Here is a 6,046-nt window from a genome sequence, read left to right on the forward strand (position 1 = left end):
CCCACTGGCTTTTGAGCAGCTTTTACTACTTTAAAAAGTCACAAGTGAAAGTTATAATGTGGCAAATCTGACGTAAAAATACTGAAATTATCACAGGAAATGGAAAAGGAAAGCTATCCTTTATCCAAGCAAACACTCCTCGCCGTAAAAAGAAATGTAATAGAACTTGGACCTCCACAATCCCAGCCCAAACAGGGAGCCTCTTATCGCCCGCCATCTCTCCCACAGCTAATATTTCACTTCAGCTCCCGGGCCCACAGAATGAGAGACGTTTCCATTTCATGTCAGTCATTTCCAGGCCTGTGTGTTACCTGTGCGGTGATAAGTGTTTGACTGACTGGGAGTGTCGTTAGTCACTGTCCGGCGCAGAGTGACAGCAGCAGATTGACGCGGATGATGAGAGGAAGGAGAGGCCCAGTGTGTGTTCAGGGGACAACAGAGAAAGCTCGGTTATTGGAGGGGGGGGAAAACATACACAAACACGCTAAGCATATCAAGTTGGATTAAAAGAGAAAGTCTGCCTTTTTAATTACACATTTAAGGGACATAAAGGATCACATGACCTTCTAATTTGCAGTTACATTTTTGGTTTCTAAAACATGTGACATCTACTGCTTATTTAACCCTAAAGGTGGAAAATTGTCATTCATATACATGAGCAACATTTTAATGCTTAATAGTTTGATGAATACAGGTAAATGTTTGTTAATTCATTAATGATATACTTATCTAAATATTACAATACCTAAATGATATGTTCTTGTTTTGTTTGTATAGATTTTTTGCACTTTGTTTTCACCTTTGAGCTGATTGATAGAGTTTTAAGTTCAAAGAGGAATTTTATTAAAATTTTTTATTTAACATATTATTTTTCAGCTATAATAATAACCGAATTAAAAGAAACCTTCCCATATATTTACACTTATATATCTAATAGTATTTAAGTGAAAGTTTTAGACCCATACTTGCATTTGTTGAAACTGCATCGCATATTTTTTGGCCACTAGGGGGCAGCGGACACAAGTTGTAAAAAAAAGAAATTGAAGTTGCTAACACATAAAACATTGAAATATTTTTGATGAATATCCAACAATATAATCTCACTTTTAGCTAGCTAGCTTTTGTCTCCACCACCACCTGGGGGAAACATTTTCTTCACTTTTCTGCTAAAGGCTCAGCTATGTGCACCAGCTAGCTGTCTGCCTGCTGTGCTAAGAAGTGAGTGTATTCCTACTTTGCCTTGGCTCATTATTTGATAAATAAGCTTATGTACCCTGTTAGCAAACTGCTTTATACACTTTATTCTTTAATTTTGACAATAGCAGTTGGTTTCAGTTGAACATTCTGTTGCTATAGCTACTACAGTTTTTTAGCAGTTGCTACCTAACTGACATTGTTCCATTTTGTCACATCTGTATCCAAGCATACAGACCGACATATTTTATCTACTTCCCTCAAGCCTCTTGTTGGAGTATTAATGTAGGTTCGCCTTTTATTAGAGCTGTTTTGAGATTGTTGACTTGTAATTTAATTGTATAATTTATGACTAGCGGGCTGCTAACTAAGCCAGCTACTAAACTAGCTCTCTGAAGCTAATGTGTTGCTAATACATCATTCTAGGTAGTTAGCTAACTTTTAAATAACTGTTGAGCTAGGTTTTCCTCTTTTACTTGTACTATTGTAAACTATGCATATTTGATTTATTACTATGTTTTATTTCCAATGGGGACTTCATTTAATCTTTCGCTGTTGGTGTAGCCTACTGTTTCTGACGCTTTAGCTAACAGGACAGCTAGCCTTAAGGCTATTTGTGTGTCTCCAGCTTCTTTTTACTTTAATTTGTTATCAAATAATGTTTTATAAAACTTAGATGTCTGCATTTCTCTCTAAACAATGCCAGAAATATACCTAGCCAATGGTTTAACCTTACTGGCATAACAATCTCTTTTAATTAGCCTAATCATAAGAGGCAAGAAATATAATAAAACTGTTTCAATGCAGATGGCTGTGAGAAATTGTTTATTTCAAAAACACTATTTCAGCCTTTAAATAACAACACCCTCGTATCGCTTTCACCATTAGTCTCACTCCTGGGAAACCTGGCAAAAACAAACAGGAAGTAGCACAGCACTACAAGGCCAAGAAGTTCAATCTCTGGACATCTCTGGAACATGTTTTCACCCTTGCGATCTCTACCTTTTCCTTTTTACCTGCTCTTCTCAAAGCGAGGCAGCGAACCGTGAGATGGATGGGCTGAGCGTTGCCAGCTTTTCCAAAAGCGAAGCGAGTCTGACTGCTGCTCTACCTGAGGAGCAAAAACAAAAGAGCCATCTCTACCTGTAGGACTGTGGGAGTCGAGGCTTTGATCTGGACCAGAAAGAGAGAGTAGTTTGATGAAATATTGATGCTTTTTTTTAACTGTGTCCTGTGGGAGCTCAGTCTGCTCTCAGGATGTGTGCGCTGATACACAATACCGCTCCGTGCTTCGCGAGATGAGAATGGACTTGACTATGCTGCTGAAGGAGTCTTATCGGTCCTAATGGGCCTAATAATGACCCCCCACTCTGGGCTTGGAGCTGGCCAGGGACTCCTTTTTTGGCTGATCAAAAGAAGACTTACTTTTAATCAGTCAACACCTATTGTAAAATACACGCTCAGGTGATGTGCGCCTGACAACATCTTTACACAACCTTGACAGCAAAGCCTGCACCTGACTTAAATCTTTATTTGGTGCTCGACGGGTAATCTTTTGCTCTTGAAACAAAGGTGCAACTGCTTTAACTGTACATGTTTTATTCTTTTACTCGTACATTTATAACTGGAGAATGTAATCCTGAAAATTCATCCTGATTTATTTAGCCTGGACGACCCCAAATGAGAAAGTCAACACTTTTAAGAACATTTCTGAGGCTAAATTTTAACCTGACAGACAACTTTTACATAAAAACATTGTCATCTTGAAATTACTTTAACCAGTAGATAAACAAACGTCATGCACATGTTTGAAGTCACTCTTAAAAGTGGCACTTTTCAGCCTCTATATTAAAAAATGAAGGCCTTTTTAAACCCACTATAAGACCATGTAATATGATTTCAACTGGCTGCTCTGAAACTTTGATTTGAGTTTGTCTGAGTGACCCACATTCTTCCAGCAACAATGATCTCCACACGCGCAAAAAAAAAAAGAAATCTGAATATTGATAATTGCCTAGAGTGCTTTTGTCTGAAAGTTTAAGGCCAACACGCTCCAATCAGAGTGGAAAAAAGAGGGTAAAGACGAGGGGAGGGGGGGATTTATCACTCTCCCATGCTCACGTTCATACGCAGAGATATGCGGCGGACATAATGACTTCTGTGCAAAAAAAAAAGAAGCCATTATTTAAAGTTAAAGGAAGAGGAGAAAGAGGCAGAGAAATGGCTCGAGACGGGGGAGGAAGGAGGGGTCTTAGGAGGAGCCAGGGGCAGGAGATAGTCTGGGAAAGGTCTGGCGTTAAAGTGGAATTAACATGCCTTTCCATTGGAGTCCATTAGATAATCATATTCATACCACACAAGGCTCCAAACCCGCTCTGTTTCATTATTCCCTTTTAATCCAGCCTGATAAGGGGGTGCAGGCGACGTGCTTTTATTATGTCGTCATTTGGATTCCACATGAAATCCCCACGGGACGTTATCATGGGGAAATTGCTTAAATAGCCCAAGTGGATATAGTTTATTATTTCTGACGGATTCAAAATAACTGCAAATATCCCTTTTTTTCTGATTATTTGGGGGCTGAGGGTCTTATCAGTCATTCACACTAATGGCCCACTCAAGCCACCCGATACCTCCGGCATAGGGGGGGATGCTGGGAGGAGAGGAGGGGAGGGCTGTGTTTAGTGTCCTGAATGTACAAGTGTGTACAGGTACAGTATATGTGAGGAAAAGATGAGTGAAAAAAAGAGGTAGAAGAAGAGCAGCTTCTCCACTCCTGACAGCGGACCAGAGGTCACCGAGGCTCTCCTTTGTGGTTTGTTTGTTTCTCTGCTCCCCGGCAAACAATCCCAGAGTCAAGTAGTCGTTTCTTTGTAGGCACACTTGCACGATTAAGAGTAAGCAAACACTTTGAGTTAATCCTGCTGGGCCTAATGATTGTGTAGATAAAGACAGGAAACATGACCTCACTGCAGTTATACGGTGGCCTATTGTTGCCTGCATGTTTCCATCTTTGGTCATTTGAATTTTTCAGATTTACCAAAAGAGGTGATTGATACTTTTCATTTTTTTTAAAACCTATTGAATTATCTGAAAAAATGGGTTTGCCACAAAGCTGTTTTTTGCCTCCAAAAGCTCGCCTGTTTTTCTCAGCTCATGAAAAAGAAATATGGTTTTCAAAGTAAAGCAACAAGGGAGCCAGATTAAGCTCAAAAAGTGTCCAATTCAATTTAATTAATGTCATTTTACCAGTCAGGTATAAGAATAAGACGTGCTCGCTTCTCTCTGAAGCGCAGTTGGAGAAATGAAATCAAGGCAGTTCAAACAAAAAATATAACAACAAAATAATAATTAAAAAAATTACAAAATAAAAGTCATGTTTAAAGAGTTCTGGCTGTAAATAGTAGCATTAAGTCATGTGTATTGTTACAAAGTCATAATGTAAAGTATTACATAGTGAAATTAACAATTCCTATTAATGCACAACCCATGTCTATAAGAGACGCCTGCGCGTGCATTCTGTTATCATAATATATTTTAAAGCTCCTGTGAGGAGTTTTCAGCTGGTTATGAAACAGACTGAAATTAATATGGATGCCTCTTTATGAGCTACAAAAGCAAACAGGACCATCAGCGACAAGATTGATTATATCTTTATTTATTTTTTTAATGCCTGTAACCACTGCCGGGGGTCAGGTGTCAGATGAGAGAATTAACATTGTGCTGCCAAATCAGCCTTTTTTCTATATTTTCCACTGCAAAGAGAGCGATGCATTTGAATATTAAAACAAAAGAGGATGACGGTAAGAGGTACCACTTTGTCCACAGGGGTCGCCAAAATAAACACAACCGGAAAGTTCCTCATAGGAGCTTTAAGTAACATAAAATGAATGTATTTCCTAAGTTTTGAGATGTGTCTCTCTGTGATTACTGCCTTTACCAGGAACAGTTTGTATGACTCTCTTTAATGGTATTCTCTTTTTCTACTGAATAGAGACAGAAGATGACACAGACAGGAAACGTGGAGGCTGAGGGGAAGCTATGACATGCAACAAGGGTCCCGGACAGGTATGGAGGTATGTTTTATGCGTCTTCAGCACTGGTTTACAAGACACCCAATCCTTACCGGTCTTAATAATCAGATTATTGTCATTTATAATAAATATTTAAGAAAATAAATATTACCCACAAGACACTGTCAACAGTTTCCATATGTACTTTCTGCCACATGGGGAAATTCACACACTTACCAACAAAGCCGTCACAGGGGGGATGTGTGAACTTGACGTGCAAGGCCCTGCTCATTGACGTGCATGCTCAGCCACCACATCTCTGGAAGTGTTGATCCTCGCAGTGACTTATTAAATTCTTTCCGACTTGTGTTTACGAAATCTGTCGCGCTCTCATGTGGCCGTTATTGTGTCCTCTTCTCCCCCGTCCTCGCAGTGAGCAGCGAGATGGAGCACGCGCGACGTAACGACACAATATCGCAAATGAAAGAAACGGGGGGAAAAAATTGTTCGGTTAGATTTTTGAACAACAGGAATTTCATTCAGAATCATGGTGGGTCAACAACAGGCTTAAACATATTATATATATGATATACTGTATGGAGGATGCGAAGCCAGGGCTGCCAGGTTGTGCTACTTTTGAAGTGTTGCTAGTGACCCTGTGTGAGGCCCTTTAGAGGTGTGAGGCCCTGTGCGGTTGCACACTTCGCACAGCCCATGCGACGGCTCTGTTCACCAATGGTAGAAAGTACTTATCGGTAAGTAAATATAGGTGAGTCCTGTGAGGTCATTTACTCAAGTGTTCCCATTTTATCCTAGTTTACACCTTTAATTCACTAATC

Source organism: Semicossyphus pulcher, unplaced genomic scaffold, assembly GCF_022749685.1.
Source record: "Semicossyphus pulcher isolate SPU_LCO1_2020_fin unplaced genomic scaffold, fSemPul1.0.p SCAF_18, whole genome shotgun sequence".
Classification (NCBI taxonomy): Eukaryota; Metazoa; Chordata; class Actinopteri; order Labriformes; family Labridae; genus Semicossyphus; species Semicossyphus pulcher.